Genomic DNA, 23,223 nt, shown 5'->3' with positions numbered 1-23,223 from the left:
ACACTTTCGGCCGATTCGGTGGAAGAGGATTGCGTTGCGAAAAATATTGTTATGGTCGAAAGTGTGAATTTAAAAATGTGCCCTTTTCATCTTTATCAACGGATATAAAGCTTCGTCTGGATACAATCACATGTAAGTATATTTCTTTATTCTGATCATTATTTCTCATTCATTGTTTAAGTCATATTTTTTTTTTAATCATTTTCATTCATTGAACATATTCCTTTGTAATGGAACATATAATTAAATTTCTTTTGCGATTCTTTTTAATTACAGATTAATCAACGATTCACCGTTTCATCGATTCAACGTTTCATCGATTCAACAATAATTTCAACCAACTTCACGACATCATTCGACCAACGTCGAGGGGGACGAGTGTTTTGGAGCCATCGCAGAACTTCTTAAGTAGTAAGTGAGAAATTTAAAGTTCCTCTGGTGCCCATCATGCCGAGGATGAAAGGTCCATATCGGCACGGGTTACTGGTTGTATTCGTTGATGTCCCATTGTCCAAAACGAGCAAAAGTGACCGTGATTAAGATCTTCGATTTTATTCACGAGTGGTTCCCCCTATGTGTAGTTAGTTCTTTTCTTGTGCATTTTTTATTATTATTATTATTATATATATATATATTTATATATCAGGCTAGGGTCTTCTTGTTTCAAAGTCGTTTAGTTAACAGTGCTGTTAATTAGCACTTTTTTCTCTTTTCGTCTTTGCTCGCGATATTAATAATGAAATCGGGCATTCATTTACCCGATTTCGTCCAAATAAAGCATATAACGTGATCTACGTTACATGCATTGCTTCGTACACTTAGTCTATTTAATCGCGATTTACTTCGATATTTTGATATATCGACGATATATAAATGAGCAAGAAGACAAACCCCTTTCGCGACGGATAGATTCTGTCAGTCAAGTGGTGGATCATAATCCCGTTCTTTCATTAGAACAGCCATTCGATGAAAGGAATCTTCCGAGGTTGTTTTTTATATAAATTAAATATTTTAATAAATTTAAATATTTCTATAAATTTAAATATTTCAATAAATTAAATTTTTCAATAAATATTCACTCATTATCCAATTTCATAACCGCATAATGTGTATGTATATATACGAGATATATGCATATTTCATACCTACATGTCAACACAGCTTTACCGCGGGTCGCTCAAAGGCCCTTATGCGGTATGCAATAGAGTTGTATAAGACTTCTTGCAACTCTAATGTTACCACTACGTGGTAACTATTATAATTATTATCATCATCAACTCCCTCCCCCTCTTCCTCCTTTTGTTTGAGTCCTTGCTAATAAGGTAAGCAATGAGACTCGTAGAGTCACAGCCCGCTTAGGCCTAGTTTATAAGTTAATCATTTTTTAGTTCAGGATTTTCAGCTCTAATTATACTAATACCCGTTTCTCCCCCCCATGCTTTCTGCGTTCTCATCTATGCGTTTGCCCAGGTGTTACTCGTATGGGTGAGAAACAGTCTGCGTGGGTTTAGTTTTAATTTTTTTCCTTTTGGCGGCTGTCATTGTGCTGGTGATTGCACGGTGTACCTTGCACTTGTATGTGCGTTTTAGGTGGTGCATTGTACATCGTTTCGCGATAACTTTTTAATTAATAATAAATAAATATCTTATTATATTAATATCGTTTTGCATAATTACCACATGTTTCTGTGGAAAATTTTAAATACTCGTATATATTACTAGTATTCATATATATACTAGTATGTACTAGTATTTTTGCTTTAGTCATATATGCAATAATCATTAGCCGTGGCAGTCGATTACAGCAATTGGTACGTACTCCTAACACATTAGAACAATACGCGTTTGAACTGGGGTGTCGGAGGTGCCCCGGGGCATACTCTCTAGTGTAGGCTTTTGCACCCTGGTGGTATGTGAGAGAACCGTGGAGTGTATGTGTTGGTGTGAATGCTTTGCACTTTTTAAATATAGGTAATAGGCAGGCAGGTAGCATATCTTTTCTGAGTGAATGTCCAAATTTTATATAAGTAGGTAGGGACCGGAAGACTGGATCCGATTCTCACTTAGGAGTGAGAAGTCCCGTCTCCGGAGATTTGTGAAGTTTCAGCAAATTTTACAGTCATTCAGCATGTCTGAATTGTCTTTTATTCCTTTCTTTTTTTTCTCTCTTTTTTTTTTTCTTTTTTAGATTTTTTGCTGACACTTTGCATTGCGCCAACGTATCAGTATTCAAACAGTTCGAAAAACTTTGCACTCAATGAGAACATTAGATAAATCCCATATATTTTGAACTTAGCAAAGGATTTTGAACTTGTTTGATACTTAGTTATAAATTAACGCTTGCACTTCGCGATTCTTGAAATATTTTTTATATATATATATATATTTTTTTTTTTTTTTCTATAAAATCTATATATTTATTGTGATCCTAAAATTTCATAACTGCATAATTTGTATGTATATATACGAGATATGTACATATTTCATACCTACATGTCAACACAGCTCTACCGCGGGTCGCTCAAAGGCCCTTATGCGGTATGCAATAGAGTTGTATAAGACTTCTTGCAACTCTACTTTTACCACGATGTGGTAACTATTATGATATCGTCATCATCATCATCATCCTCCTTTTCCTCCTCCTCCTCCGTTTGTGTGAGCCTTTGCTCAAATTAGAATCTACTTGCATATTTAAAATATTGCAATTCTCGTGGTTTTAACTTTTTACTGAAACTTTTTTCATCTTTTAAGTGCAAGCTGTTAATCTTAGTTTGTAATAGGTTCAACGATTAGAATGAATATCATATCTGCTGGAGCATTCGATTAAATGTGCCTGTGTAATTGTGCACGGTTGGTGGATTCTTTGAGTCCATTGGTTGTCCACAGGCTAGGATAGTTTTACGGATTAGTTCAAATATTTATCAAATATGTATCTTTTATTTTTATTTTTGTTTGTTTTTTTTCTTTTTTTTTTTTTTTAATAAAATAAATAAATAAAGATTGCTAGAAAATCGAGACGCACCCAGGTAGATTAGAAAACGCAGTTGAGAATATGTGTTGGGATTCGTCAGTGCCGTTTGGAGTGATTCATTCGCGAATTTTGTCATACCTCAGTGGTTATATTATTTAGAAGAAATCGATACTTTACGTCGCAAGCACTTACCGCTCGTTAGGTTAAGTAATAAAAAGAAAAAGAAAGAAAAAAAAAAACCCCCAGCGGAAACGTGTTTTTTACTTCCCAACTCCTTAGCTTGCGACTATTGCGTCTCGTTCAATTGCGTGCGTTAACACGAGTGGTTTGAGTCTTGTTGCGTAAAGTGAGATCAGGTCGGGATTAGGTCGGTTTAGATTAGGGACGATTTCATTCTTATAGTATAATCCACTGTGGCATGTCAATTTTTGTGGGTGCGTTGTTTCAAACGGTAGGGCGTTTTTTGATGCGTAATCTTATATTGCGTCGCACGTAAGGAATGCTCCAATGCAGTGGTTAGGGCACGAAGCAAGAAGAGGCTTTATGCTGAAGAGGCCCCCACAATTTGTGGCTCAAGAGGGCAACTATCGACTACAAGTCATTTTTCAAAGGTGTTCCGCATGTCGAACCCTTCGTTAATGGCTTATGGTCTTATCAAAATCCCCTTTATCCTTTTACCACGTTGACACTTTTGCTCGTAGTAGTTTGTTCCTGGACGGAGATGATGGACCATTCCATCTCCTTGCTACGGCGTTCCGTATTCGCGTTCGTGAAAAATCAGGGTCTTTGCAATTAGAGTCAAGCTTTTGCAATTAGTTATTAATTAATAGAGTCTTTGCAAGTTTCTTTTTCTTAAAGTAAAGTCGAGTCATTGAATTTTTTAATAGTAGAGTCAATTTTTCAATTTAAAGTATAGTCGAGTCCTTTGAATATTTTCTTTTTTTTTTTTTTTTTTTAAAGTCAAGCCCTCCCTTTATATTTTAAATTAAAGTCAAGCCCTCCCTTTACATTTTAAATTAAAGTCGAGTCCCTCCCTTTGCATTTTAAATTCAAGTCGAGTCATTGCACTTATCTTTTTAAATTAAAGTCGAGTCATTGCACTTTTCTTTTTAAATTAAAGTCGAGTCCTTGCACTTTTCTTTTTAAATTAAAGTCGAGTCCTTGCATTTTTAAAATTTTAAAGTAGAGTCTTTTTTGAAGTAAATTTTTAGTTACAAAAATAGAATCACGCTCGTTAAATATTGTGTGGACGCCTATGACCTGCAGCAACATTGCACTGGAGTGCACTGGAGTGCACAGGAGTGCACAGGAGTGCACAGGAGTGCACAGGAGTGCACAGGAGTGCACAGGAGTGCACCTGAATACTCAAGCATGTTAATTTTTAATTCAGAATAATCATATATATATATATTTTTTTTTCTTTCATCTTCATAATTGCATAATGTGTATGTATATATACGAGATATATACATATTTCATACCTACATGTCAACACAGCCCTACCGCGGGTCGCTCAAAGGCCCTTATGCGGTAAATAATGTGAACACAGGATTGTAAAACCATTTTTACAATTACCTACTTTTACCACGAGTTGTAAATTGACTCATGTGGTAATTATCATCTTCATCATCTTCATCATCCCCATTATCTTTTCATAATCTGATTCTGATTAATCTGATTATTCTGATTATTCTGATTATTCTAATTATTCTGATTATTCTGATTATTCTGATTAAAAATTTACAAGACTTGATGTCTACATCAAGAAAGGAGGTACCTGCATTCAGAAATGCGGATGAATATATTATAGCAAAGATATACATTTCTCATTTAGAATGATCAAAAACAAATAAATGAATGAATGAATGAATGATTGCACTAATAAAAAATATTTAATGAATCAATATTCATATATTTTAATATCTTAAGAAATTAAAGTTATTTATTAATAAATAGAGAACATTTCCTTTTATTTCATATATAATAATTAAACTTGTATTTAAATAGTGCAAATGTAGGGAAGAAATTTTGAATCTGATTCTGATAAGAAATATATAAGTCTTTGCTAGATGAATGAAATGACATAAATGGCAGCCAGCACTCAGGAGTGCATTTTAAAATATATCAAGGCTATACATTTTTATTCCAAAATTATGAACAAATGAATATGAAGTGAGAGACTTAATAAATAGAGAGAAAGACAGAGAGGGAGAGAGAGAGAGAGAGAGAGAGGGGGGGAGACAGAGAAAATTTTTATTATATATATATATATAAATTTCATAAGAAATGCTAAGAGGATATATTGATATAAAGATTATTAACAAATGTTTATACGTATATGAAAGAAATATGATTATTTTTTTTTTGGAATAAAAATGCATAAGTCTTGGTATATAAATGAAACGATTGATATGGCTTGCCTGCACTCAGGAGTGCATATGATACGTTCACAGTAAGTACATGCCTGCACTCAGAAGTGCATATGATACGTACATGCCTGCACTCAGAAGTGCATATGATACGTTCACAGTAAGTACATGCCTGCACTCAGAAGTGCATATGATACGTTCACAGTAAGTACATGCCTGCACTCAGAAGTGCATATGATACTTTCACAGTAAGTACATGCCTGCATTCAGGAATGCAGATGAATATATTATAGTAAAGATATACATTTCTCATTCAGAATGATTAAAAATAAATGAATGAATTCACTAATGAGAACATTTAATGAAGCTACATATAAATATTTCAACTCTGATAATATTTTTTTCAATACATTAAGCACGTATAACAAAAAATAAGGAAAATTTCATTTTATTCCATATATAATACTCACAATTATATTTAAATGGTGTAAATAAATGAAAATAAATTTTGAATCATTCTGATAAGAAATAAATAAGTCTTTGCTAGATGAATGAAATGACATAAATGGCAGCCAGCACTCAGGAGTGCATATTAAAATATGTCAAGAGTATACATTTTTATTCCAAAATGATCAACAAATGAATATGAAATGAAAGACTTAATAAGTATATATGAAAGAAAGAGAGAGAAGAGAGAGAGAGAGAGAGAGAGAGAGAGAGAGAGAGAGGATGACGAAGAGAATTTTTATTATATATATATATACATAAAGTTTCATAAGAAATACTAAGAAGATATAATGATTGATATAAAGATTATTAAGAAATGTTTACACGTATATAAAAGAAGTATAATTATTTTTTTGGAATAAAAATGCATAAGTTTGGTATATATATGAAGCGATTAAAATGGCTTGCCTGCACTCAGGAGTGCATATGATACGTTCACAGTAAGTACATGCGTGCATTCAGGAATGCAAATAAATATATTATGGCAAGGATATACATTTCTGATTCAGAATTATCAAAAATACATGAATGAAAATGCACTTATTAAAGTATATAATAAATAAATATTTAAATATTACTGTTGCATAATATTATATTAAAGAAACAATATTTATCTAATAATTAATCAAGAATATTTTCATACTCTTTCTAATGAAATAATATATTTATATTTAATATGGAGTGCAAATGAAAGAAAGGAAAATTTGAATTATTCTTATTAGAAATGTATAAATCTTGCTTAATGAGGAATATGATACAAAAATAACAGCCTTGCACTCAGGAGTGCATAAAATATATCAAGAATGTACATTTGTATTCAAATTATTTAAACGTGATCATCAAATGATAAAGTTCATAGATATATATAAGAAAATATTTATTTAATTTTTATTGTATATTACACGTATATATGAAAGATTCATAAGAAATATGAAGGAGAAATAATGAATGATATGACAGTGATTTTATAAGAAATGTTTATGCATATATCAAAGGAATATAATTATTGTTTGGTATAAAAATGTATAAGTCTTGGTATATAAATAAAACGAATGAAAAGGCTGTCCCACACTCAGGAGTGTGGAACTAAAATAGTTTTGAATAGGGACAGGACTGCATTCAGGAATGCACCTGTCTACTCAAGCATGTAGATTTTTATTTCAGAAGAATTATAAATTTTTTATATAATTATTATTAAATCAGTAATTCTTTTCTGTTTTTTTCCTATATAAATTCATTTTTATGAATTGTCAAAACAGCCTTAAAATGATGTAACCATCATCATTATCATCTTATTATGTAGATTCTAACTATTCTGATTAAAAATCTACGTGACTTGATGTAATTAGGGAAGTTAGGATCTGTTAAAGCAAGCAACAGCGATAAAATAAATTCATAAAATAAATTCATAAAATAAATTCATAAAATAAATTCATAAAATAAATTCATAAAATAAATTCATATTAATAAAATTATATATTTAATATTTCCATTATTTAATCTTATTATTTTTTTTTAAGGTTTCATATTTCATTATTATTTTCATATGCATATTCGAAATATATGATTTTAAAATTGTAAAAATGTATTACTATATTTTTTATAAATTAATAGATAAAAAAAAGTATCTTATATATAAATGATGTAGTATGTACATCAGATACTTGATGTAACTGTATACTTCGCGTATAGTATAAACGTAATGAAATGAAATATTTGTAATCTATCGATTAAATATAGATCTAATCTCATTATGGATATGATTATGGCGGTATAGAAAATTGCGTATGCATTTTGTAATGCGACACAAGATGCAATATAATTTTGCTATTTTTTGCTGACTTTTTTTTTAACGCGACTTAAGTCATATTATTAAATGGATATTGTGCAAAACACAATTCTCCTTTTTCTTTTTACAACGTGTCTTGAATAACTTAAAATAAATATTTATAATTGTATTTAATAATTATATTTTTAATTCAGAAAAAATTTCTTATTTCAATTTTTAATTCCAATTTCTAATTTCAATTTCTAATTTCAATTTCTAATTGAATAATTAATTTTTCTATCACTTTGTATGTCAACGTAATGTTAGTTTAATTTCAATTTAAATACTTATTTTTTAATGCATCAAGAATTCGGTATATTATTAATAAATTAATGGCATTTATTGGCCATTTTAATCTATTTTTTTTGTTTGTTTGCTTTTTTTCGTTTTTGTTTTTTTTTTGTTTTTTTTTTTTTTTGTTTTTTTTTCAGCATTACAATCTCTGGCTAAAGATAAAAAATTTTTTTATTTATCGTTCAGATGTAGTTTCATTGCTTTCATAAGTTTTACTTAAGCCAGTCATTGTACATAATATTTCATCTTTCCACACATGCCCTTTTATATAGTTTTTTGTTACAGATAATTTTTATTTACAAGTTTTTCGAAGATGAATAAATTATTAGATGAAGTTCAATAGAAATATTATCAACAACATAAATATTCTTTTATCATTGGCCATAAACAACAGTGTGAACAATAATACAATAGTACAAGGTTTGTAATATTGGTATAAATGATATGTTATTACAAAAAAAAAAAAAAAAGAATTATAGTTGTATTGTAAAAGTGATGTATTTTATGTTTCAGGTGTTCCAATTATCAACATAATGCGGATTAAAATACTTGGAATATTTTATGGATATACGAATGGATGGATTTTTTTTTCCAATTACTAAGTCTATTTTCTTATTTATCAATTTAATATATTGAATTATATTTTAATCTAATCAAAGTTGTGATTTTTGTTTCAGGAATTATCATCAGTATTGTTCAGCTTCGATTCTTATTTAATACTTTTTATGTTCACAGGTTTACTTTTGATTCAATCTACAAAAATTGCAAATTAATTTTATTGTATGTTATATCATATTTTAATGTGATTGTTTATATATTAATGTTTATATATTAATGTTTATATACTTTATTGAGATACATGTTAAATATTTTTTTTTGGTTTCAGAAAATTGTTTCTTATGCTTACAGATCGGCTGTTGGTTCACCAGAAAAATTTATAAATTAATTTTATTGTATATCGCATTATACTTTAAATTTATTAATTATGTATTAATCTTGATATGTTTTTTTAAGACATGTTTTATATCTATTTTCAGGAAATTATTTCTTATGTTCACAGATTGGCTATTGGTTCCACATCAAAACTTACAGAACAATTTCATTGTATATCGCATTATACTTTAATGTATTATTATTTTTGTATATTAATTTTATATTAATCTTGATATTGAAACACATGTTTTGTATATATTTTCAGGAAATTATTTCTTATGTTCACAGGTTGACTGTCGGAGTTCCTAGATTATATTTTCTGTGAATATGTTTAATAAATTATGCCTTTATTTTAATCAATAAATAAAAGTATAATTTATATAAATTTTTATCTTTGCGAGTGGATGAAATATTTGCTTCTTTAAATTATTATATAAAATATTATCTTTAATGATATTATTAATATAATCCGTTTTTTGTTTTTTATTGATAACATAGTATTTTTCGCGTTAACCTTGGAATAGAGTAACCAAATCTTATTAAGATTAAAGGTACCTCTTCCTTAATCGGGTAGGTAGGTCGTTCAAACGAATTCATGACTTTTCATCCAATTTAAAGCAATTGGAAAAAAATTTGTGATTCGTTTCGCGATTGTTTGCTTGCTTGTTTGCTTGTTTGCTTGTTTACTTTTTTCACTTTAATAAGTAGAGTGTAGAGTCTTAGCTCGTGGGTCTCCGCAAGCAGCAACCTCCAAGTGGTGAGACCCGGGCAATCGATATTACTTGGGATGTTCTTTATTTATTTATTTATTTATTTATTTATTTATTTATTTATTTATTAACAACGCAAGTACTGTCGAGCTGATGGCTGCATTTAAATTCAGTCAAAATTTAAATGTTTTATCATAGAATTTCTATCTTTCGGATTGTTTTTTAATTAAATATATAATATATTGATGATCAATAGATAAATCCTAATATAATAAAAATAATTAATATATTTATAAAGGATGTATTAATATAAAAAAAAAAAGGAAGAAAAAGAACATTTTAGATATATAAGGATTTTGAAGAAACTTGTGAAGAAGATAGAAGAGGACGAAAGAGGACATCCTGTTTTCAAAAGAAAGGATAAAAAAACGTTTAAGGAGTTTCAAGCGAGGAACGACACGAGCTTTAGACAATTAGTCCATAATTAACTCGGAGACAGACAGTTGGGGCTTCGCTTGGAGCATAAAACGCTATCAACCCTTCGGGTACAACAACCAAGGTTTATGGAAGTATGCATAGAAGCAAAAATAACCAGACACCAGATCACCCTTTTTACAAATGCAGACGCACGTTCTATTCGAATCTTTCTCTCTATTTACTGAAATGAATTATTTTAATCGTCTTTTTATTATCATTCACATCATTGGATAACTTAGAAACATTAATGCTTGTAAATTCATTCGTCGTATTTTTATCTTTCTCTCGTTCGATGTTGTTAACAGATAGAAAGGACATTTTCAATCTCAGAGAGACACATGTTTCAGCACGAGTTTACGATCAAAACGATTTATTAGCTCGTCTAATAGCTTGGTAAATCTTGTATATGTACGTGTCTAAGTATCAATCTTCGATCTTTTATTTCAAGTTTAAATCAAATTATTGTATCTCGTTGAGACGATGTTCGCATTATTTAACATATATTTATATATATATAAATATATATATATATATATATATATATATATATATATATATGTATATATGTATGTATGTATGTATGTATTACCATTTATCAGATTTTTGTCGTTTTTATTAAAGCAATCTGAATAAGTGTAAACACGTTTCAAGATAGTAGTCTCAATATTGAAATATTTTTAATCAGGTACGACATGAGTCAGCTGTTAAATTCAAATTGATTGTAAAATTATGAACGCGTGTCGTGTTTAGGACGATGAATTTCGAAAGTGAGTATGAAATTATTTGCCGTCGTAGCAATTGAATTTGGAGTATCGAACGAAGAATTTATTTCTTTTCTTTTCTTTTTTACATTTTTTTTTTCTCCCTAACAACAGTCTCGTAGCAATTAATAATGAATATAAATTTTTAAGGAAATTTATCTCACTTATTTTTTCCTCTTAGAGGATCACGTTGATTCTTAGAAGAAAGAAGTGTATCCAAGATTCTGATTCATCGTAGAAATACCAAGAAGCTTACACACACGATTGTCTGCTTACTATGTCTCCTCAGGTGCGTTCGAACTTGTTCGAACATTTATTTTCTTTTATTTTTCTCTTTTTTCTTTTTTTTCTTTTTTTTCTTTTTTTTCTTTTTTTTTTCTCTTAAAGAATCGAAAGAACAAAGATCAGAACGTATGATACTTTTGTCTCGTGCGCGGCTAATGAAAGGGAAAAAATTCATGTGACTGATGATGAAGAAAGCACAAGAAGAGTCCGTCTGTCAAAACGAAGTCTGTGCCTTGTCAAGGGACGTCTTTAAGGTGAACATGGAACCGAAAAGGGTAAAGAAAAAAGGGCTGTACTTTAAAATACGACCAGAGAAGATTATTTTTAGATCTATATATCTATGCTATATGCGTTCTTTTTTTTTTTTTTTCGATCGAGACTATTAACGAATAAATTCTTTTTTCTTTTTATTGTTTTTTTTATTTTTATTTTTTTTTTTTTTTATGTGAATTCAAATCTTTTTTCTTATATATATATTTTTATATATAGATAGTATATATGTAAAATATATACTATCTAAATATGCGTGTTCTTAATTTTAACGTAATTAACTAATTTTCTAATCTTTATATCGATCTTTTTTTTTTTTTTTTTTGAAAGGAACGAAGGAAAGAACTTTTTTTTTCTTTAGGTAATCGTCATCATTAGAAATGTCCGTAGAAATTATAACAATTTTTTGATTACCATATAATTACGAACTGGAAATTTATCGTGAATGATGACTGAATCACCAGGTCCATTCATACGTAAACTCGTTTGGTAAGTCATTACATTAAATCCGCGCCGTTATATTAACATTCCCTTGACGCAACTTTTACAGACTTTATAAGCAAATTCTTCTCGTATAGACGTAATATTTATTATTGCATCCGTGGAATTAATCGAATTAAATATTCGATTCAAGGGACATACAAGAATATTTTGTACCTTTTTATCATATTTTTATTGTGTTATATTATTGTAGAGTAGATATATTTTATCTCAGAATTCATATATTATACACGGTAATGGAAGAGAGAGAGAGGGGGGGGGGAAGAACTGTTAGAACACACGTCAGTGTCATAGAAACGATCTTTCTTCGTTCACTTTTAATAGGCGAGAGGGAGACGAGGTATTACGGAAAAGAATTCGAAGAAGATTCCTTTCGTGTTCTTCTAGTGATCTGGTATATCGAGCGTAAAATATAAAAAAGAGAGAGAGAGAGGGAGAGAGAAAAAGAGTCGAAAAGTGAAAGAAGATGAGATGTAATGGGAAACCAAGACAACACCATATGTCGTTCGAAGGCACACTTTCAAGGGAATCCATAAAACCTAGCGGAGCTAGACGAACGTATTTTCAAACGTTTTAAGGCTTTATTCTTATGTTCATTGGCCTGTTAATAATCGAAAAATATTTTTTTCTTTTCTTTTTTTTTTCTATTATATATACATATACGTCATGACAAAAATGAACATTTTGAAATCTCGTGGCATCGAGTTTTGTTTAGACGAACCTGTCATTCTACTAAAAATAGTCTCGCTATCGGGCTCCGACCTTATCGTTATCACTTCTGCCACGTTTGTAAGCTTCTTTAAAATGTCACCGGGTATGTATATATATATATATATATATACATATATATGTGTGTGTGTGTGTGTGACTATGAGTCTGTGTGTACGGGTTCCTGTCAAAGCAAGGTAAACGACACCTTTCAACGGAAATCATTATGGTTGGCCTTGTTACTGTTAATTAAATGATTAGCAATCGCCTACATTTACGTCTATGAATTTACTTAGAAATTCTCTTTTTTTTTCTTCTTTTTTTTTTTCCTTTCTTTCTTTTTATTCTTCTCATTCTTCTCCTATGTCAGTTTAAAAAAATAATTTTATTACCTATAGTTTAGTCGTATTTCATTTAATCGAGTCACTTGATTCAAATTTCCATGCGAATTCAATTCCGAACTTTGCGAAATTAAAAACCTGGTGTCATTCGAATCATCTTGTCGTAAAGATAAACGAGTAAGCATTTTATATTATTATTATTATTATTAGTATTATTATTATTATTATTATTTTTCTTTTTTTCTTTTTGATCTTTTCGTTTGACTATGGTTAGACTTGTTTCTATCTATGTTGTTTCGAGTTCATTGAAAAAAGTTGGAGAAATAGTCTCTTAGAATCCGGAAATGTCATGGGATTATAGAAACCATGGATGTCGTTTTATAATTAGAGCGGATGAAAAAGAAAAATCAGTGAGACTTAGTTTAACTCTTCTAATGTTTCCTCTCTCTCTCTCTCTCTCTCTCTCATGTTTATTTTTTTCTTCTATTTCTTCTTTCTTTCTTCCTATTTTTTTTTTTTAATTTCTTTCATAGTTATGCAACCGCAGTTTTCTACTTTTTTCTTTTCTTTCTTCCATTCTTTTTAATTATTTTTCTTTTCACTACTTTAATCGAGAATAATTATAAATGACGGCCTTGTATCATATATCGAGATTGTTTTGCAATACGCCACGATCTATGTCATTTCCGTGCATTCTATTCCTCGATGAAGGAATATTTACGATACGAGATATGGCGTTCACGTTATCATTTAATATTATAATTTAATTTATGATAGATTATTTTTATTATCGGAGATAGTATCGCGATATCATGTACCAATATATGAGGGGAAAAATAATATATATACATATGTAGATTTTTTTTTTTTTTTTTTTTGCAAAATCTTTTTATACTTGTTGTCTTTTTTCGTTTGTTTAAAATATTGACTCGTTGATTTCTAAATGAATAATTATTTTATCGTAATCAAATCAATATATATACATATACACATATATATCTTCGTTTGTATTTCGAAATTTGGATTGATTCAAGACAGAAAGATAGAAAGGGAGAAAGAGACTTTAAGATTATTTCTCTTCGAGATCACCATCAGTTGGGTAAGCGATAAATCAAACGATAAATCTTCGCACCCCTTTTAAACGTTGTCTTTCTATCTCACGTATGGCTTCCGAGCGAACGTAAATCAAAGACACTTGTCAAGACGATTTCCGTCTTTTCCATTTTATTCGATGGCTTTATAAAATGTCAAAAAGAACGAACGTTTATCGTAAAGACACGTTTGTCGCCTACGAAAATATATTTTCATTCGGTACGTGTGTGTTTCGATGATGGGAATCGATCGTTCACGTACGAACAACGAACACGAATAACGATTGTAACGAGGAGGAAAGAAAGACGTGGATCAAATAACGAAGACGATCGTCAGGATCTTATGGTGTTCTTACAATATTTCTCTCTCTCTCTCTCTCTCTCTCTTTTCAGGATAATATATGTGTGTGTGTATATGTAGGTATGGGTATGGTGATCGAAGTGTATTCATCTTTATGCACGTCGAATGGCGCCATCAAGTATATATATATTGTTGCATTTCAACCCCTTAGTTTCCTTTTAGCATAATAAATTTCTTTAGTTCTTTTCTTTTTCTCTCTCTCTCTCTCTCTCTCTCTCTCTCTCTCTCTTTCTCTTTTATAATCTAAGTACACTTTCTTCGTATCTACTCGTTATTCTTAGACGTTAGATTTGCGTGTTACATGATTATTTTACATATTCCTTTTAATTGTTGCAAAAGACGTGTATTGTTGATTAATTAAGGAGAAGAAAGATAGGATATCTCGTAAAAGAGATTAATGAGTATTTTGTCTAATATATTTGAAAAGACGAATATATTGTCTCCTCGTTAGCTGGCACGGTTCGTCTTAATTATTTCTTTTTTTTTTTTTCTTTTCTTTTTTGTCATCGTCCACTCTTTGCACTCAAGCACGCGTACGTTTCTTCTCGTTTCTCTCTCTCTCTCTTTTTTTTTTTTTTTATTTTTCTTCTTCATCTTTTCGTTCAGCTTCCGGTTAAGAAAAAGCTAAAAGAAAGAGAGAGAGAGAGAGAGTCTACATACAAAAAGTTTCTCTTCTGGCATGGTTCAGACCCTATACCTCGTCTTGAGCAACCCGTCTCCTCCGCCCTCTTCATTCTCGTTCTGAACGAAGCCTCTGGAATAATCGCTCGACACGGCGTTGCTAATATAAGACGAAGAATACGATCCTGAAGTCTTGATAGCGCCAGCGGTTCCTTGCATTCCAACGTTTATTTTCCAAGAAGCAAATTGGATTTATGTTATCTGTGCTCATATTAAGCATCTGAGATTTAACACTAACATTCGGATCTACCTGAATCGTTTTGATTTTCTTTTTTGTTTTATCTTCTTATTTTCTTTCATTTTTTTTTTTTTTTACATTTAAATTTAAAATTAATTTTTCCAATCAAATTCGATCAATTTCAAATATGCAGAGTTAATTGGAGTCTAGTGTATTAATTTTGAGTATTATTTTTATTGACATAGTCAAGTATTATTTTTATGCGTATTATTGCATAGGTCCTAGTAGTCCTCATTTTCTTAAAAAGAAAAGGGGAAAAAAAAAATAGAAGAAAAAAGTTTTCATATTCTTTGTTCAGCCGTGCATTAGGTTCTCAACACTCAGTAATGGAAAGATAGGATTACTATGCGTAACAAACGCTCTTTTTCGTGCGTTAACGACGTTCGTTCGCGGTTTCAAATGTCTTTTAAAATGACGTAGGAAGATAAACGGGTTACCGCTGAGAAGGTACAAACTCGAGTTTCTCTCTCTCTTTCTGTCTCGTTATATACATAGTGGATCGTTTCAAAGGGTTGCTGCCATCGTTATCTCTCTTGCAGCTACTTCTATCTTTGACGACTGTCATCGGTATTCTGCTTCGTCGGCAACGAAACGAAGTATCATATAACATTTGTCTTTATTTAGTTCAAGTATCGTATCTAACACTTGAATCTCCTTTAGTAGATAATATTAATGATAATAATGATAATACGTGATATCGTCATTCTTTTATTATGTTATAAAAGTTCTAAGAAATGTTCGTAAGACGAGATCGATAATGTTTTCTTTATTCTCTCTCTTTCATGAGAGAGAGAAAGAGAGAAAATATAACTGACAGAGAGTGAATTTTTTCGTTTTTATCCTTGAAAAGTTAATAAATTTTATATATATATATATACCATCGACAATTTTATATTTTCCTATTGGAATTTTTCTATGATATAGTATCTAGCTGAGAGTTTATTGCGAAATTAGATAATAAGAGGATATGAAGTAAACGAAGCCGATGAAAAGAGAATGGGGGGAAAAAAATCATAGAAAGTGAAAATGAAAATGGAAAAAAAAAAACAAGGATTTTCTGACATTCCGAATAGTCCACTCTTCTTTTTATTATTGATAATAGCTATCTTCTTGTCTCGAGATTCAGAAAGTAATCTTTCATCGCCACCATCTATATATATCATCATCATCGTCGTCGTCATCGTCGTCGTCGTCGTCGATGAGAACCGAAACACATTCGAAATGGATTTCTGCTTCTTCTTCCGTTCTTACTTTCTCGACACTTTCCCGAACACTTGGAACAATGGAGCCACGAAAGCCTGGGAAGTCTAATTGTTGCTGAACGAAACGAACGAAGACACAATTCGCACGCTCCCTTGGAAATTTTCTGCGACTGGTCGAAACGGTACGTGTATACACGTGTATATTTGCCTACACCTACCTACCTACCTACCTACCTACCTACCTACCTACCTACCTACCTACCTACCTACCTAACAAACTACCAATACCATATACGTATATATGATAGGTATATTTAACGAGAGAACTTTGCACGGTTTTTCAAAGGCGACGAAGAGTTCGCGGGGGGTCGTGTGAGCTGCCCTCCCGTCCTCCTCCTTTCCTTTTTTTTTTTTGTTCTCCTCTTTCTGAATCGTCACACGACCCGGTTTACATAACTTCCAGGACGATCTCTATATAGAGTTCTCTCTTACCCAATCCCTCGCTTTCATCTCATCCCTATTATTTCTTCTTGCTTGAGAAAAGGAAAAAAATTATTCTTTCAGATCCTTATATGGTTCTTTCTTTTCTCTCTCTCTCTCTCTCTCTCTCTCTCTCTTTCTCTAATAAACTCTAGATATATCTTTTAAATTGATAGCTAATTTATTTATTCTTTTTTTTTTCCTAATTATTAGTAATCATTGATAATAAATTTCATTCTGATCTGATAAGGGTCTAACAATATTTTAGATCGATAAAAAATTTCTAAACTTTAAGAAATATTCGTGATATTAAAAACATTTCGCGGCAATGTTAATCCAAATCGTTGGTAGTAAGATATATTTCTAAATAAACTACAACAACGAGAGATTCCTGATACGTCTAAGGAGTAAAACTTGTCTTCCTCGATCATGAACATGATTTGGAATAGAAAAGAAAGAGAATTAGATGAGAAACGGATCCATTTACGATGGAATGCAAACGAGCGCGAGCTATTAAATAATAGAAGAAAATGGTGTATACAATGCTGATCTCTTGGAACGAGTGGAGGCGGCTGTATCAGCATAGAAATGGCAACGTGTGCATGTATGTATTATATGTTGCAATTGTAATTGCACTGCCAGTCAACGTTGCTCTCTCGTTTCTTATTCGTTGACTAATACGAAGAAGCTTGTGTTTTCCGGTTTCATGGACGCATCTATAATTCTTAACTCTATCTTATTTTATTTTATCTTATTTATTCATTTATTTACTTATTTATTCATTTATTTACTTATTTATTTGAATATTTGTTTGGATATTTTTCATTTAAAAGTTCGTCCTCTCTTTTTAAGTTATGAAATTAATTCTTTTTCCTTTTCTTTCGTTTGGTTGTTTAGAATAAAACTGATGATATGAATTAGAATAAAAATTAATATAGCAGTGTCGACGTAAGCGGATAACGATTTTATTATTTCACAAATAGAGTCGAAATACCGTTGCTGCAACGGTAGATCTAGAATGAGGAGCACGTTTAATACCGACCTACTGTATTTGTCAACGTGTTGCATCGTCATAGTCCATCATATTAAGAAGTCAAGCAAATGTCAAAGTATTATCGGAAATGTATAGATACTTGTTTTTTATTTTTATTTATTTATCCATTTTTTTCTTTTTTTTGAAGTTACAAACGATCCAATGACACTTCATGTGAAGTAATTATTGAACAATGTCAAGTAATATATATATATATATATAAACTTTCCAAAGTTTTGGATAAATAAGAAGAAAAGTGGATCGATCGATCGATTTAATTAAAGATCCGTTCATGATAGATCTTTCTTTGATGAGAGGACCACACAGGAGATATAATGTTCTTGGTTTCATTGAACGAAGTGGTCCAGTCGTCGCATGTTAGCAGTCATCAAAGTGGTTGACAATTGACACCGCTTTCCGGTCCTCCTTTCGCAAGTACAAAGAGGAAAAGGAAGGGACCGAGAAAAGGAGGAGGCAGCACGTGCCCACATGTTCACGTATCGCGTGCCCTCTTCTACGTGTTTCTTGTATGGTCTTCTTCTTCTTCTTCTTTTCCTCTTCTTCTTCCTCCTCCTCTTCCTCCTCCTTCTTCTTCTTCTCTTCATCCCTCGCAATATGTTCTTCCTTTTTCGATAGGGAATATAATACGATACTTCTCCTCCTCCACCTTCTCCTCCTTTTATTGGAAAAAGCTTCCTTCCTGACGAGAAATCCTCCTCTTGTGTTCATCTTTGCATTAGTTAAGGTCTTTTTCTTCAAGGACATACATGGCTTCTTGGCACGAGTCTTTCGAAAGCGAAAACTTTTTTACTTTAACGCGTTTCTTCTCTCTGTCCCTCTCTCTCTCTCTCTCTCTCTCTCTCTCTCTTTTCTTTCAATAGTTACGTACCCACTAGACTCGACACGACACGACACGACACGACTATTAGTTACGCATGTTAAATTGATGACTTTCTTTCTAAATCTTTCCTTTTTTTTTTTTTTTTTTTTTTTACTTCGTACTAGTTCGTCCTGCCGATTTTAATATCGTCAATTTTTTGTCTAACTAAAATATTTAATCATCAATTTTTAATATAATTGTTGTGAGTCAGTGTCAGATGTTGTAAAAGATTTTCTCATGGATTTTAACTCGATGAGATAAACGAAGTAAATAAACGTAAATTATCTATCTAAATTAGCTTAACATCAATCATATGCATGATAAGCACTCGTCAAATTGTATTAGTTGTTTTTGTAGAAAGAGATTATTATCGTTATTAGTAACATTGATTAATATATAATGGCGATCTTGGAGATATGTCTTCTTTGTTTTCTTTTTTTTTTCCCCATTCGATTTTCTTATGATGACTATTAGATATGTTTCTATTATCGAACGAAATTATCTACGATACGATAGTGAATTAGTAGAGGTCGGTGACAGAACATAGCAGGTCCGTATAATTGGTCCTTCCTCTGCTGCTGATTGTTTTAAACGAGAACAACTCGAGCAACTTTAAGTCCCCTGTTACCACCAACACGCGCGCGCGATTATTAGCGGCACACAGAGCGACCGTGCGTGGAACGCTCGCATCCGGTTTCTCCGCTATAACAATGCGTACGATGCCGACATTTTGCTTCCATCCCGTCGATTATATACATACAATTCTAATCTCTCGTAGGAACGATACCGCTTCGTGTTTTTTCCTTTTTTTGCTCACTAGAGAAAAAGAGAGAGAAGGAACTTTAGTGAAAGAAAATCGATTAGAATTTTCATCGTAAAATTTTTCTAATACTTTTAGAGATTTCAAGTATTTAATAGTTAGGGTTAAAGATCGAAAGGATTGAATTTCGTTTGTTGTGTCTGAATAGTAGAGTAAAACATTTTTGTTTTATTTATTTTTGTGTCTAGACAAGATACGTGATTTCACGTGATGCCTATTTACAGCTGTCGTACAAGCCGTAACTTACGGACCCACTTGAAACGTTCAGAGCTTGTAAGCTTCTGGACATCTTGTATTTATAACTGTGTATATGTATATATGCATACATGCATATGTGACACGCGTGCCGAGTGTTCTATTAAGGCCTCTCGTCGGAATACGAGATCTTTTCGTGAGTACGAGACAAGGAAATGTTATAGTAATCGTAGGTTATGGTTTTACGCGAATCATTTGATTTAATTTCTTTCATAGATCATGGAGAAGGAAGTTTTTGGAAATTTTATTGAAGATTTTTTTTTTTTTTTTTTCTTTTTTTTCTTTATGTTTTTTACTTAAAAGTCGTACGAAGATTCTCTCGAATTTTTTTTTAATGCACTACAATACAATGTGCACAAGTTTTACGATTTTTCTGATTGTTATTTTCTTTTCTTTCTTTTTTGATCTTGTGCCTAGTGAAATAAATTTGAGGAAGTCACGAAAGAAGATTAAATCCAAGACGGTCACCGTATACATGCAAGATTACACGTACTTCATCGTCCTCTTCTTTTTTTTTCACGTTTCTTTATCCTTTTTTTTTTTGTTTCTTTTTCCTTTTTTTGTCGACTTCTTTTTATGGTTTCGTCGGGGCACGTCACGGCAGGGCGAGCGCAAAATCGCCCTTGTTCTCGGTCGACGGCATCCGAGAATCGTCGGAGGACGCACACCTGACTGCGGACGTCGTAAGCGAGGCCGATAAGGTCTCGGCAAGGGCAGTTTATCTCAGTATGTAATAAAGGGGAAGGGTACTATATACTAACGCAGTGCTTGCATGAATAATTCAAAAGAAGACAACGAAGGTAGCCAACCGAAACGAAAACAATTGGTTGCATAAAATATTAAAGTTTAAATTCTCCTTTTTTGTTTGATTCTTTTCCGGTTAAATTAATTTAATTAATTATTTAGTTAATTAATTAATTAATTTAAGAACATTGTATTGAAAGTGAATCTTTTTTTCCATCGACTATTCCTATGGGATATTATTTACTGCTTATAGGTGAAAAATAAAATGGACGTCATCTTGGTTCGCCGCTGTTATGTCTCATTTAACCCGTCCTCTTAACTTCACTTGACCAAGTGTCAATAAGTCGCGAGGCTACAACGAGACCAAAAAATTCATCCTCCACGGAGAGAAAAGCTCGACCGAGTTTCTTCTTCGTCATCTTATTCGGTGATCGAGGTAATTTCATTTTTTAACGTCTTAATCGACTATAACGAAACGTAGTGATATTAAGTTCGTGCAAGATTTTTGACGAAAACCAATTCCCTTTCTTCGCTTTACGTAAGTATTTGTGTACACCAACGAGAGTATTTCCTTGAAGGCACATGATTCACCTCGTTCGTCAGTTCCTTTCGAATTATCCTTTTAATAATCTCTTTTAAACGACTCGCGATAGACAAAGAAAGGTCATTATTCCTTCTTTGCGAATGACGTGTGCGGGATAGGAAATTTTTTGTCGTAAGAAACAATAGAGATGAAAATTGATTTTACGCAATATTCTTAGATGCTTGGATCGTAGGAAAAAAAAATCTTCATTATCATCATCATCATCATCATCGTCAGGAGCAGCAGCAGCAGCAGCATCAACACTAACATCAGCATCAGTATCGAACGACGTTATCAGTTTATTAGGCAAGATTCTATTATTATACTCGTAGGAGTTGATGCTTGTCCTACGCAGGTGCAGTAATGCACCTGCACTTTAGATCGTAAATACTAATGCCTATGTATAGTCTGTCGAACCCTTCTTTTCTCTTTAGAAGAGTTAACCCTATTTTTAGGTTTAAGATTTTCCCTCGTCGAATTTACCATCATAGCAATAATAAGTTTCTCCATAAGAGTTCATTGCACCGGAAGTTTCCTGGTAGGAGGGAACGTTAACTCTTTCATCGGAACACTCGAATTTGAAACTCTGAACAAGAATCGTTTATCTTGTATGATCATTCATCGTTCAGTTTGTTCCCATTTCTGAAGTACCAGAGTAGATTTGTTCTCTCTATCTGTATATCTATATATCTCTTTTTCTTCCTATCTTTTTCTCTCTTTCTCTCCAGATATCTCTCCTTCTTTCTCTTTCTCAAACGAAGATCAGTCGAGAGAGAAAGTTGTATGATCGAGACACCCGTTAGATTGCAGTCCGAAAGAGATACGCCTTGGTGCTGGCGCCGTGCCTATCATTACGTTGTTTAACTCATAATACATCGTAACACGTACGCTACCGAGTCTTCTCGTGTATTACGAGCTTTTACGCGTTTCAACGGGCCATGCATACTTACATACACACATTTGTATATATATATATATATATATATATATATATATATATATATATATATTGTATATATATTTATATATGTAGTAAAGAAAGAGGGAGAGGGAGCGGGAGAGAGAGAGAGAGAGAGAATTATGTAGTGGGTGAGAGAAGCGTGAACACCGACATGGTACACTGACCGTTCTCACACGATATCACAGCGTATACTATGTATGTACATATGTCTAATACTTTAACGAAGATCGTAGACATAATGAATACAATCACTGTCTATCTGTCTTCTTCTATGCATTTACTTTGAAATGAAATTATTCATTTGACAGTATTGAAAAAAATGATTTTATGAATATCAAATGCGTAATTGTATTAATACGTTGAACACGAGGATTGGTTATTGGATGATTGCTATTCAATTCGATGAAGTTCAATTAAAATATTCTTTTTAGATTTCATTCGTAACATTTAGGTAGATTTTCAAAAGATATACTTTCCAATAATAATATTAATTGTTTTTAATGGTCAATATGTTAATGATTTTCTTTTCCTTGTTTTTTCTTCTTTTCTTTTTTCTTTTGCTTTCGTTTTATTTCCTTTCTCGAATCATATATTTATTTATAAATATTTTGCTTTTGAAGAAGATATCTGAGAAAAAGAAAACATAGAAAGAGAAGTTTCGACGATCAGGATATGTCTATCGTTTATCCACACGAATCCCTTCCGGTCAACCCACTTTAGGACGAAATGCGATTGCATCGAAGCGAATGAACAGCAGCCATCATGTATTTGGTACAGAGGACACAGATCGAACTTCCGGCTGTCTCGAACCCTTCGTTCTTTCTCTATCTTCCATCCGGTCAACCTTTAAACGGGCAGCGAAGAGCAGAGACACCACAATATTCTATGGATCAACGGGTCATACCCTATTAAGTTCGATCTCGTTACACGCGTACGTAA

At 31.8% G+C, this 23,223-nt stretch overlaps 1 protein-coding gene and 1 long non-coding RNA gene across 4 annotated transcripts in view; one reads left to right on the top strand and one right to left on the bottom strand.

Annotated features, from left to right (window-relative positions):
* The window catches only part of LOC124428497 (putative uncharacterized protein DDB_G0277255), a 44,765-nt gene that overhangs the window by 10,474 nt on the left and 11,068 nt on the right, over positions 1 to 23,223 (bottom strand). The window lies entirely within an intron of this gene.
* The window catches only part of LOC124428502, a 36,878-nt gene continuing 21,733 nt past the window's right edge, over positions 8,079 to 23,223 (top strand). For both annotated transcript variants that reach the window (XR_006943192.1, XR_006943191.1), the window contains exons 1-3: positions 8,079 to 11,389; positions 11,767 to 16,710; positions 20,994 to 21,176. This is a non-coding gene — a long non-coding RNA (uncharacterized LOC124428502). The remainder of the gene's footprint in view (positions 11,390 to 11,766; positions 16,711 to 20,993; positions 21,177 to 23,223) is intronic.

This window comes from Vespa crabro, chromosome 12, assembly GCF_910589235.1.
Source record: "Vespa crabro chromosome 12, iyVesCrab1.2, whole genome shotgun sequence".
Taxonomy (NCBI): domain Eukaryota; kingdom Metazoa; phylum Arthropoda; class Insecta; order Hymenoptera; family Vespidae; genus Vespa; species Vespa crabro.
This window is presented reverse-complemented; position numbering and strand designations above follow the sequence as displayed.